This window comes from Ornithodoros turicata, unplaced genomic scaffold (assembly GCF_037126465.1).
Source record: "Ornithodoros turicata isolate Travis unplaced genomic scaffold, ASM3712646v1 ctg00000961.1, whole genome shotgun sequence".
Lineage (NCBI taxonomy): Eukaryota > Metazoa > Arthropoda > Arachnida > Ixodida > Argasidae > Ornithodoros > Ornithodoros turicata.
The window spans coordinates 458,765-472,999 of record NW_026999429.1 but is presented as its reverse complement, the minus strand read 5'-3'; positions in this window follow the sequence as shown (position 1 = coordinate 472,999).

Here is a 14,235-nt window from a genome sequence, read left to right as displayed (position 1 = left end):
ATCAAGCACTAAATCACAGGCACTATGTTTAGCTATGGAAATAGTGGCAGCTACATGCGCTGCCTCCGGGGACGCAAGTCGTAGCGGCTGGACGCAGGTCCGGGAACGGGATCCGGGTCCAGGTCTTGGAGGGAGGCAGGTTGCAAATTGGGCTCCTCTCCGTCCGGGTCTCGGAGGTGGTAAGACCTCAGGTCCGAGATGTGAACTGGCCCAGTCTCTTCGCCGGTGTCGCAGCGACGAAGCATGTAAGTGAGGCCGAAGGAGCACGCACTTACCTCGAAGGGACCATCCCACCTATCTGCGAAGCCTCTTGACGCATCACTTAGCGGCTGAGTCCGTCGAAGGACGAGGTTGTAGCCGACGCTGGACGAGGACAACGACGACAACGATGGCCACGCGCGTGAGAGCACCCGCTTCTCAGTTCCACCGGCGCGGCCATGGAGACAGGCCACCGTCATCGCCTCTCCGTGGCATACCATCATCGCCGGTCGTGGCTCATGTAGAGGAAGACCACCGTCCTCTACAAGGTCACCGACGCTGTAGGTGAGGTTCCGTCGTCCACGGTTGTACTGGCGGGCCTGGTCCAACCTTGCGACGTCCAGGTTCCCCCGAGCCCGGACTCCGGAGGTCCTCAGCAAACCTTGAATAAGGAGGCGGGTAGCACCATCCCGGAGTCCCAGAGCATTCTCCACTGGAAAAGGGGCCTCTCGTCCCAAGTTCGGGAACGCTGGGGTGAAGCCTGTAGACCTATGTATGTATGTATGTGTGTATGTGTGTGTGTGTGTGTGTGTGTGTGTGTGTGTGTGTGTGTATGTATGTATGTATGTATGTATGTATGTATGTATGTATGTATGTATGTATGTATGTGTATGTATGTATGTATGGAGTCGTGCCCTCCGTCAGACGTTCCGGTGTCCGCAGAGTCTTGCGCAGCTATCCACTGCGACAGCCGCTGACAAAGGCCGTCCGCTTTCTGAGCGTCTAGGAGCTGCTCTCTGCTCACGACCGTGCCACAGGACTAAGATACGTCTCGTGCCACCTGTGCTGCTGCAGAAGTTGAGAAGGCGCCTCGGTGCCTTCTGCCCCCTCCGGTAGAGGCGCGCGGGACAGCGCGTTTGCTAGTACGTTCGTTGAGCCCCGTCTGTACTCCACGTCGAAGGAGTAGCCTTGTACCGTCAGGGCCCACCTGGCAAGTCGTCCAGACGGGTTATGGAGGCGCTGCAGCCAAGAAAGTGCCTGGTGGTCAGTCTGGACAGTGAAGATACCGCCATCCAGGTAAAGGTCGAACTTCCTAAAAGCGAAGATGATGGCCAAGCACTCCATTTCCGTGAAGGAGTAATTCCGTTCTGTCGGATTCAGCGTGCGACTTGCAAAAGCCACTGGACAAAAAGTAGCCTCATGCTCCTGCAAGAGAACTGCGCCAACACCATGATCGCTTACATCTGTTTGCACAACAAATGGTTTGTTCAGGTCGGGCAGATAAAACCTAGCCGTATCAGCGATTGCTTGTGATAGAGCTCGAAATGATCGTTCCTCATCTTCTCCCCAATTCCAGCGCGTGTCCTTGCGCAACAACTGGTTAAGCGATTGCGCTAGCTCTGCGCAATTGGGAATGAATTGTTTGTAAAAGCAAAACATACCTAGGAAGCGCTGCAAAGCTTTGACGTTACCGGAAACTCCGTGATCGCCTTAAGCTTGTCGTAGTTAGGACGAATGGTACCTCCGTCCACCACGAAGCTGAGAAGGCTGATCCTAGACGAAGCCAGCTGCACCTTGCGGGTGTTGATCGTTATACCCGCTTCATTAATCATTGCAAGGACGATTGACAGGTGTTCCAAGTGTTCCTGAAAATTTCTAGAAAACACTACGACATCATCCATGTATGCCACTGCGAACTTGTACTTAGCATCTCCCAACACTCTATTCATCAACCCCTGGAAACTGGCGGGTGAATTAGACCGACCGAAAGGCATCCGTATAAATTCAAATAAACCCTTATGACACGTAAAGGCTAAAGGGACATCCTCCGGGACAACCTGGATTTGCAAAACTCCTCTACTACAATCAAGCGTTGAAAACACAGTTGCGTTGCCCAGGGAATACAAGATTGACTCAATGGACGGGAAGGGGTAAAGGCTGGTTCACACTGTCACGTTTACCCTTGCGTCTACGGGTTACGGGCGCTTACGGTGGGGGTTGCCATGACGACGAAGAGACGGCGCCCGCAAGATCGTTTCCGCAAGGAGTTGAAGCAACTTCAACTTTTCTTCCGCAAGCTCCGTAACCGTAAGCGGACTGGCCAATAGGATGGCAGAAAGGTTCGGATGCCGCGCAAACGTTTTGTCTCGCGCGTCTCCTTTCGAAGATGGCGGAAACATTGGATGTCTTAGAAGCTCTTATTACGCTAGTTGAGAAGTTTCCCTGGCTATACAATAGCAAAAGAAGCGACTACAGGGGTGCCACCAAAAAAGAAAACTCATGGATGACAATTAGCATAGCAGTGGGTCTGTCAGGTGATATGTTTACTCAATGAATCTGTCCGAAGTAGCGAGTTGTACGTTGCACTGTCGACGATGGCGTTAAGTTAAGAACAGTTAACAGTTAAGAACATCGTCAAGGAATGTCTGATTGTCTTCCAAAGCAGCTGGCACCGGGGTGCTCGACGCTGGACGCGATGCTAATTTGTGGCTCTATTTCACTTTTCTTCCGAAGGATGGCGCTCTAGGAGGCCGCTCCTCATTGGAGGAACGGAGCGCCGAAACGTAGTAATGTGAACGATGGAGGAACCTAGCCGGCAACGAGATGGGTACTACGTAAGCGCAACCTGTAGCCCGTAAGCGCGAACGTGGCAGTGTGAACCAGCCTTTAGAGTCGCTTACAGTTACTGCGTGAAGTCGACGGTAGTTGACGCATAACCTAGCCGTACCATCTCGTTTCGGAGCCAGAACAACAGGAAATGCACAAGGGTACTGGGACCTTTGAACTGCACCGGTTTGGAACATTTCGTTAAGAGCAGCGTCTAATAAAGCACGCTTATGCACACTCAGTGGTCTGGGATTACAACTCCAGGGTCTAGCGTTACCGGTGTCTATGCTATGCTGTAACACAGACGACTTACCCGGTTTTTCGGTAAAGATTTCGTCAAACTGCCGCAGTACTTGTTCAAGCTGACTGCGTTGCTCCTCGGGACCATGGAGTGACCCCAGAACAGTCGGCAGCCCAGACGTTTCAACGGACGCTGCCACAGCCTGCTGTGCTGTGCAGTGGTCCCGTGCTGCGGCGAAGCGGAGAAATCCCGACGAGCCGTGGTTCACGTATCCTCCATTGGGCAGGTCCAGCACGAACTTCTGCCGGATGATGAAATCTCTGCCCAGGATAATAGGAACTGCAAGGCCAGGAAGGTGCACGAAGCGCTGCTTTCGTCGTCCTCCCATCCAGACGTACCCAGAGCACAACTGCAGCCTCTGCTGGAACGGCGTCATTGGACGCAAGACGAAGAGTGACATCTGTGGATTGCAATTCCACATGCCGTAATACGCAATGTTCGTAAACACTGTCCCCGATGAGGGAAAGCGTAGCTACCGTGTCGATAAGGGCGATGTAATCTTTACTCAAAATTCGAACGGCGATGTTTGGTTCCTTATCCTCGATGTAATCTCGCACAGAAAAAGCAAGTGGAGCCAAAGCATCTCTTTGCGTTACCTTACCGCTTGCAAAGCTATTTTTTGAGTGATCAAGGCCAGGGATATTATTCGTTTGCCCGCTTTCTTCGCAACTTGCCGACGTCGTTGAGCGAGCATTCATGAACGCCGGCTGCGACCGTTTCCCGATGGCACATTACCAGTGTTCGGTCTTTGTCGCGGGCATTCCCGACGAAAATGGTCAGGGCTGCGGCAATCCCAACAGCCGTTGGGCGCTCGTGGCTGTGGGGGCGCAGGATGATGCCGCTCCCGCTGCCGTGGGGTTTCGCTAGCCAAAGGCCAGGTTGACCGCGGCTTCGGGGCGGGACGGGTCTGTCAAAGCTCGTTCCTGCGGGGATCGTCCTCTGGTCATAGAGGAAGGGATCTAGGGCTCGGTGGGATGACTCCGCATTGTACGAATACGGGTGTTGTCACCCAAAGCTCTTGCATGCAGGCGTTCGACCGAGGCGGCTCCTCCCGACCACGCGCAGCGTGGTTTCAACGCTAGCTCCGGGGGCGGAGGGAGCCGGTATTCAAACACTGCCAGGAGGTCGCCTTGAATTGAACGAGCCTCCTGTGCCAACCCCTCAAGGGTTTTAAAGCGGATGGGCTCTTAAGTAGGGCCAGAAGCGCGGGTGGCACTGACGGATAGCCCTTCCGAACGGGCCCGCTTCTGTCCAACGACCTGGGATCTGCTACGGAGGTCGTACCTGTGTAGCGGCGCTGAACGCTGCGTCCGCTCCGGGACACAGGTACCGCTGGGGAGCTGTAAAAACTCAAAGAAAAAAAAAACACACGCAAACACACACACACAAAGCGACATAAAAAACTACTAGAAACTAACCTAAAACTAGTACAAACTACGCCTGCCGCGTGTTCCCCGCCACGGGACGGACGACCTCGAACCCCATACGTTAGGCGCCAGTTGTGCAAACCTCAGTTCCCACAACCTCGGGGCGTCAGCCCGTCCGTTCGATCGGGTTCGATCGTAGTGTTCCGTATAGCGCTGCATGATGCGCACTGCTTCATTTTTCAATACCGACTCAACGAATTGTATCCCACAACAGTTCTGGCGAATATTCCACTGACAAAGTTTATCTTCCCATCCTTCGGACAGCGACGACCAGTCGGCTTTGAAACGCGCACTTTGTTTTTAACCAAGACTGCTCCATGGCGTGGCACGCGCGTGTACGCGCATCTTCGACTAAAAACACCGATGCACGAGCTGAAACGTCGTTCAGTGCTTAGCGCGGGACCAAGAAAGATTGTGGTATAATTCTGACTGTCGCTTCGAAACGGAATCAAAGTTCTGGACGGTGATAACAAGTACCAAATTAACATAGCGCGTAACGTCATTTCAAGTCAACTTGCTTTCGCATTTTAGTGTCCCTTTAATATACAAGGGGGATATACAAGGTCGTAAGATATACCGATAGACTGCGTTAGCGCTTGAATGAAAAGGAGGCACGCGTACAGCACGTGATACACCGTGCCGTGAAAAAGCAAATAAAACAGCAGATACGTATGCCGTTTTCTCCTTTATTGATTGCTCAAAAACACTGTGGTTACAGTGTTCGCATTGGCGAACCGGATTCTGGCTGTGAAGTATTTTGATTCGGAAGTCTGAACTTGATTGACGATGTTGACATTTTCTTTGGTCTACGTAGGTGGTTGCTGCTTCCAGACAAATGTAGATACTGACAACGTAATATCCGATGACTGTTCCACATGTACTGCAGTTGCTCAGTCGGCAAGGTGTCCATCGTATCGTGTTTGAACTCCCCAACAACTTGGCTGCTTATACGCATGCTTGCTGCTTATTTCGCTCGACGATGTTCCCTGTTCTATGTACGAGTTTTGCAGAAGAAAGTCTCCTGGGCACATTCTTTTTATTTGCCATCAGTTCCACGACATGTTCCGCGAGAATATATTTGTCAACATTGCTAGTCAAACTGCGAAGTGTGTTGTCAACATTTCACTTACCAGGGCCGCCGCAATGTTTCTCGAAGTCTGTCGCAATATGGGACCAGCTGGAATTCTTGCAGAGGAACTTCTCCTGGATACATTCTTTGGCCTCGAAATCCGCTCCACGACATGTTCCCCGAGAATATCTTTTTCAACATTCCTAGTCAAACTGCGAAGTGTGTTGTCAACATTTTACTTACCACAGGGCCGCCTCAATGTTTCTAGAGTCTGCCGCAATGTGAGTCGAACTAAAGTTCTTGCAGAGGAAGTTTTCCTTGATACATTCTTTGGCCTCGACATTTCTTCCACGACATGTTCTGCGTTTCTGCATTCATTTCTGTGCACCGCCATGTCTTCTGAAGAACTGACAAAATCGATAGCGTTCTTTTGGTCTTCATGTTCTATGTCTCAATCTCCAACGGCTTCGACGAGAAGAATATTCTATGAGCCTTCAAAACGTAGATGACAACTTCGATGACTTCGAAGAGAACGATTTTCAATTTTCTCTGTCCCACGGTCCAATCCGGCTCCGCAGAATCCACTTCTATAATATCTGCGCTAGCGGCAAGACGTTCCATTGTCTGCTCCAACGTGGATGGCGAAGATGCGACTTTGGATGCCAGACCACGCGGAGCTTGTGTAGATGGCCTCGGATTCCAGTGTTGCAATATGTGGAAAGACAATATGCTGCTGGCCACATAGACGTATACGAGTGACTGATCAGTACTAGCGTAGATGTGCAAATATTTTGCTCCATTTGATGGTAGATAGGTAGGTGATGACATTTTTCCATTTGATGGCGGCATTCAGAGCCTCGTTGGCCGGGTTCGCCGTGACTTTTGAAACCGTTACCAGCTCTCGCTACGGGGAGGTTTTTGCACTACAGCGGTTTGCGGGCGCCCGAAGATGACAGAGGAGAGGAAAGCGAGAAGACGATGCATCGTCGAGCAAGGGTCTCGGCGAGACAAGTTGAAGGGGTGAATTGATAAGTGAAATCTAAAACGGCATCTCCTTCTAATCTTCAATGGTGAATGGTGGTTGCGCGTTTCACCTTCAGGTAGGCAACAGTTCAACCGAATTATCAGAACGCAATTACAAGCAATGAGTGTTATTTCTTGGTTTGGATGGTTGGTTAGGGCAGAGGGGATGTTTAGGTTAAAGGTAGGCTTCAGACTTTTCGGATTTATCCGATAGACTCCGATAAACTCCCTCCGCGCTGATATGTGCTGATATGTATTGGTGATGCGCAAAGTTCTTTGCAAGCAAAAAAAGAAAAGCATTACGTTTTTCTGTGACGGTAAGTGAGGGCGGATATATCGACTTCACCGTCGCTCTTTGTTTCCATCGCACGGTAAAATACTCAGGCCTATAGCAGGCGCTCAAACTACTTTAGTGCGTCATCAGTGGTTCGAGGGAATCATGTGGTGATTAGGCTTTAATATTCAATTGAAACGTGCTCACTAAAGTCAATAATTAAAAACTTGATTAAAATATATATGTTAATTAGTTCCCCAAATGAGCAAAAAAATTGGTTTCCTAGTCGCAGCCCAGTGCGAGTAATCCAATGCCAAAAGTAGAACCGCCCTTATGAAAATTTGTCACATATAAAAGGGGACACCCTGTATAATGAACACTAACAGGTGGCAGCGTTGGCGTCAAACCATCTCAACACAACACGTCCTGGGCGTGATGGCCATTCTAGACAATCTAACGTGCGCACTCGCTGCCTCCAAAGTTCCGACGAGACTCCAACAGTAGATTCTGGATGCGGGACATGCGTACCTGAGACTTCTTGTGTGCGTGGATAATGTCGTCGATTGCACTCCTAGGGAACAAACTGCTAGCCTGATGTTATATGCGCTGGAAGGCAGATCAGAGGTCTAGACGGGACTGGGGAGAATTCCTTCCCGATTGGGAACAAGTGCCCTGAGCGATTTGCATGAAAACGAGGAAGAGAAAACGGCCCAAGAAGAATAAGCGATGTTTTCCGAAGTAAAATAATATATGTACAGTAAGACTAAATTACAGTGTTGAAGGTCTAATCTATTGTGTACAGAGTAGTGGTGCCATTGGAGTTTATGAAGCCTATGTATCAGCTAATATGGATTCAGCAACGGCGGTGGCAAATACCTGGCTACACACTTGCAGTTTACTGCCTTTCTTGTTGCGTTTGCGTCGAAGGGGGCCAGGTCCTGAAGCAGCAGGTGAGGTTCCTCGCTTGGGCAAGGAACGTACCAAGTCCATTTTGGAATCCTGACTGTGACCTGGGGTCGAGCGAGAATGGGTGTACTACCTAGAAGCACAGCCGAGCGCCGCCAGGGCCACGAGCAGTAGAAGCAACCCGCGCGACTGAGGACACAGTGTCTTGGAGGGCAGCGTTTGAGAGAACAAATGTCCTCTTTCGGCTTGACGACAGCGGTCTCCATTGCAGTGCTAATTATGTTCTCAAGTCCATCGGGCAAGCCTAGAAGCCTGAATCCTAGCTAAAAAACTGAGAATCGCTACGAGAACAATGTCCGGAATCCCTGATATCCAAGATTTATTTCTTTATCACGACCCAAGCGCCGGCGAACCCATCTCCGACTTACAGTGCTCGGTGACGTCTCCAAAGCGAAAGCAGCGCTTGAACAAGTCAACTCGAAAAAATCTCCGGCCACTACTTTATCCCCGAAAGGCACCTGTGAACTCATTGGACAAACTGTCTAACTCAGTAGCTACACGATGTCGTTACTCGCGAGAAAACGGCTCGCCGAACCGGGTAACTTCCTCACATTGTGGCGTAACGCCGGATGAAAGCTAAAGTAACATTAGAACTTAAGAAAGAGGACCGGAAGCATTGGCGCAAGTTTTGTCAACACCTTTCACAGTTTGACCCGCCACAAAGATGTTGAGGACAATTCGAGCTCTGAAGGATGCGCCCCCCACAAAAGAACTGTCTCGCCGCATTGGCTATCGTTAAGGGTGTAGAAGAAACCACGCTAGCGACATAATTATCCGTCGTCCTAACGACACCAGCGGCTGCCTCAACGTCTGCAGTATACAACAGTTTCGTCCGGAGCCCGCAGACAGAAATCCACCATGACTGGAGGATATCGACCGCGACTTTACTCTAATTGAGCTGAAGACTGCGTTGAAATTGTGAATGTGCGATCGTCCCCAGGACCAGACAAAATCACCTACGCAGTACTGCGTAACCCTGACGAGCCGTCACTCCAAGCTCTCCTTCATGTCTATAATACGTCTTGGCGACAGGAATTCGCACCGTCTACTTGGAAAGAGGCTTTAGTTGTTCCAATCCAGAAACCAGGCAGACCCCCAAATGCCCTATCCTCCTTTCGCCCCATAATCCTGACAAACTGTATGGGAAAACTGATGGAGAGAATTGTTTTGCATCGCCTTGACTGGTGGCTCAAAAAACAAGGTGCGTTCCCTCAGGAAATGGCTGGATTTCGCCGCCACCGAAGTTCTATGGATCCCTTTCTCGATCTGATCTCTACAGTCCAACATGCTCATCGGCGGATCGTTGTATCGGTCTTCCTGGACATTAAAGGTCAGCTATGCCGATATCCCAAGTAGTCGAAACGGTTGTGATATTCTGAAAGCCCACATCCAGCTCTCCCCAAAATGCACCTTCATTCTCTCAGTTCGGTACAGTACCATGTCAAAAAAATAGATAATTCATTCCAAAACACACATGGGCGCAGCCATTTTTATGACGTAGATGCACCCGAACGGGCATTGTGACGTGTACGCGCCTTCGTACTTGTCAGTGGATTTCAGCTACGGCTTCTCGCGGCTTCACGTATCTGTGCTTGAAGATGGCGGACATCCGGGTTCCACCGTTCCGCGATAAGTAAACTTTGCAGCAGCTGCGAACTCATTCGCGAACCAACCTCTGTGCGATGTTGTGACTGGAATTCGTCGTTTGTGTTTAGTGAGCACGTACAATTTGTATCAAGTCGCGTCTGCGTTAGCCCCTTTACAGCACTTGCCCATTGTAGAGACTGACGTTTCGACAGCGGTGTTAGCATGAAAATGCCGACAGCGTTTTATTCCTGCAGGAAAAAATTGTGCTATGTATTTGAGAAACCGCATACTACTATGGGACAAGTTTTACGTACGATATAGCAATGTGCAACAGCGTCGACGATGTGGTATGTAACGACGAGAGACGTTAAAACGAAATACAAATCACATTTTAAACTTTTTGTGGGATTCAGTGTATTTTCCAGAAGCTTTCTTTGAATCACACACTCCCATGTCACGCTGCATTGTGTGGCACGCTACAAACTACTGCATTTTATGTCTAACATCTGGATATTGTTTTGTAATGAGCACCGTCGCACAAAAACATGCACACGAAAGCTCCAGTATACATGTGGTTGCACACTATGCAGACGCAAAAGACAGTACCAGAGCACATATTGCCACTTAGAAATGGTATTTTTAGAATGTGGTGTCTGAAGAGTTAGGGCATAGCATAGATCTAGAAGTCAGGTGCACCTTATCCTTCTGTAGAGTGCTCATTTCAATTCACAACTCAGGCCCATGGGGTGTAAAAGGTTTACAGGCAATTATGTGACTTGTCGTCCTGGGTGACAACACTGGGCCAGCCTCGGAATTATTCCGTGCTCCGGAAATATTGTACAAATCACTTTGTATGTAGGACATTATAAGAAATAATGTAAGTTGCAACCTTGTCTGCAGCATTCTCGATTGCCTCTTACCTTTACAGTTAGAGACACGTTACCAAACCATAGTGCAAAGGGCACTCTTACAGGGGGCCTTGTAACTTGAGCTTTTATTTATTTTTATGTGTTTATTTAGTTTTATGAGTTTTTAGTGTAAAATTTATAAAAATATAAGTATACAATATGTAATATTAAATTTATATCAAATAAAAAATAACATTTATAAAAGTATTTATCAGATAATACAATAAAAAGGCTTCATGAAAGCAATCCGTTAGCATAACCATTGCACATGAAGCACATTATATATGCTTGGACATCAAATAATTATCTTGTGAATCATATGTGTGGCTGCATACGAAATTTTTTATGCGCATGCTCTACCTTCCTATTCCTACATGTGCACACGAATAACAGTGAATATATGTGAAGTGGCAAAAAGCAACGCTAGACTCTACCATCATTCTGCCCCTTTAGCTTTTCCACATTTATGTCTGGTGAACAGGGAATATCTCACTAGAAAAGAAGACATTTGTGCATTGTTTGACAAGCAAATAAATATATTTATTTACATTTTCCATCAATCAACAATGTTGTGACCTGGTGCAAATATTAATGTCAACAAGGAAAGTACTTACATCTTGTGCGATAATGTCAGGAACACAAAAGGAGCTACGTTTGAAACCACTCTTACGTATCGTGTGAAGCTACGCAATCCTGTCCTGCAAATAATTTAAACCATATGTTTCATCTGCCAGCGTGATGATGCCCTGAAAAAGCAATTCACACTTGGCGAGAACGACCGGTTCTGAAATCTATCCCTGACATGTGTAGCCATCAGGGAGGAAACCCACGGGCTGCGGTGGAAAAGGACAAACACACACGGGCTATGTTCTCACTGTGTATCAGCTGCTCTGGCTACTAAGAAGAACATGTTCCAAATTAATATAACATGGCTTGACGTGATACGCCGGCGAAAGCTAACCAATAAAATTTGTTGTTAAATGTACAATACGTAAACACTTGCCATAACATGACAGTTTCCTTCCTGCATTCATGCGCTACCATTCAACCCACATAAACAATGTACTGAATTTTTTTTATAGCATTACACGTCCTTTGACAGAACTTGAACAAGATTATATAGCACACGATAAAAGTAGAGTGAACATAATGTGCAGAAAATATGGCTAGGAAGCAAGCGATCTGGTGAAGATGATGCATATGTAAACCCCGAGATAGGAACACAAGGGACGTGTTTGTGTCTGTCCTTCGTGTTCCCTAGTCTTGGGGATTTACATCATGCATAATGTGCAGCTTTCCATTCACGCTTAATGGCCGTAGCAGTATGCATGAGGCCACTGCTAAGTTATGTTGAGAAACACCACTTTATGTTTGTCCATGTCTAAATGAAACGCACCTGACCTGATCCAAATTAGCCGTTCCGAGTCTGGAACACACAAAGACAAACACGCAACACACGCCACAACATTAACAGATAGGCAAATGAGCTGCGGCGAGCTACACCTTGGGACAAAGTCAACATGTAATTCACAAAAGTCAATGAACGCCTGAATGTAACATCTCTGACTGTAGCAGGACGGTCCACGTTCAATTCTGGTGCTAGCACTGACTGGCTTTTTCATGAATTATTTGTTGAGTTTCGATGTGCTTGAGAACCATTCGTCAACCATTGTATCCTCATGAGGTGATGAGGGTTTGTCATCCCAAAGAGACTCCCTTTCTGCCATGTGTCCTTATGGATGCTCATCCACTGCAAGGAAAAAAAAAAGAAAAAAGAAAAAGCACTTAATGACAAGAAATGGATAGTCGTATTTACTGTATAATGATTGTGCACAACAGAAAGAAAACTTTCGCACAGAAGGCTGTACTTCTTGAGGTCTAACATCAAGCTACAAAATTCCAGAATAATATAAGACATGTTGTAAGGTAGAGAATAGTAGAGTTATTGAGTTGTCGAGTGAGTTGAGGGGGGAGTTGTACCCCCTTTTTATTTTATTATATATGATTGTATAATTATTTTTATGTCTGTACCAACCCAACATGTTTTATTTATTCTGGGATTTTGTAACTTCATGTTAGACATTAACAAGAGCACCTTGTGCACGAAAGTCTCGTCTTTCTTTCTGTTGTGAATCTCTATCGCAGCATACCTGCACATTGCTGTTCTACGTACTGTGACTTTGCAGTAGAGTATGGACTTTGGGGAAAAAGATTACACAGCACTGCTCAGGTATTTTTGCCTATCGAACGGTATGTACGTATGCAGTACGCACACAGTATTTGTGCACCGGACCCACTAAAAATGTAGTGAATGTGGCATTGCCACGTAATGCACCAAGTTGAACACAATTATTGTAGAATCCAAGTATTTTAGCCTACATGTCAAGCCAGTAGCGCATCCAGTTTGAAGTTGTGACAAATAAATAGTTTCCATTTTTCTTAGCTCTCAGAACATCGACAGTGAATTAATAAGAGTATACAATGTTAACATGAATTCTGGGCTATTCTTCAATTAAAGATTCACAGATAGTAAAGGCACCTTCCTCAATGGACGTTGATGACACCGAAAATTCTAAAACGTTATCAGAGGCGACATCAGCTTCGGTGTGTCAAAGGATTGTATGTCCAACAGTAATCCAGCTAACAGTAACAAAAATGTGCAAAAGACAAATTAACTGAACTAATGTAATGTACCTTCTATATCAGACAGTGAAGCTCGTAACACCCCATCCACATGCAGGAACCAGTGTCCAGACAGCAAAAGTGCTTGAACTGGGAGATAGCAGCTAATCGGAATGGCGACCTTTGTTTTCCACCCTGAAAACACAGGTTGTAACTTTGAGAGCAGATTTAAAAGTGGTGTCAAGATGTCTGCATGTGAGTGCACATGAAAAGTTGGACATAGGTGAATCGGTGAATACTGAAGTTATAACATCACATTGTCATACCTGTTGGTGGAGTTAGACTGCAACTAACGTGTCAGCAATTTCTTTATGCACCAGATGCAAGCCAGATCGTGCTTCATTTCCGCCTTCAGCGTGCACGTGTGATAATTCAGAAGTTAGATTATCAATACTATTGTGTTGTTAATCGTGGTTATATCAGAGTAAGCGCAGTAGGACAGCTGCACAATCGATTAATTAAGCTTGCTATTTTTTATATCTGACCCTCGACTTACCTTTTTGCTCTCGTTGTTTGCCTTGATCCTCCGTGGCACGTTCAAAATGTTGTGCGTCGGGCACCTCAGATTTTCATCAGACGATTTCGTGCCGAGATTCCAAATTGCCTCTGGAGTCGCGCGTAACCTATGATAACATTCGTGGACGAAATCCTTGCAGTGGAAATTAGCAGGCACCACTATCAGCCAAGAGCTTCGCACTGCTTGGTCTTTTGGCAGCTTATAATAGGTAACACTTGAATGCTCCGATGAATTGTTCTACAGCGTAGCACCGTCGCATCTTCGACAACTTCGCCGTGGCATATCACGTATCATATCGCTCCATCCCATAAAAGGCAAGGTCAGAACAAGGAAGTGCACTTTCCAAACGACGCCGTGCCAAAAAAAAAAAAAAAAAATCTACATGCTTTGTTTCCGGCTTAGCAACAACGTAACAGCTGTTCGCTTATGTACGATGCACAGAGGACGAAACGAAAGAAGCCAAGCGGCCAAGCCAAGAGTCCATGCCAAGCCAAAGACAGATAAACCGAGAGCAGTGACGTCGGTGCGCCCGTGCGCAGGGTTTGCCGACAGTCTGACGGCCGGGCGTGGGAACTAAAAAAAACTGTTTTCTGAAAAACTACGAACAGTTGGAGCAAGATATTTCGCACATATTCAGTGTTCTGTAATGAACACACAGCGCGAGTATCGCTCAGTT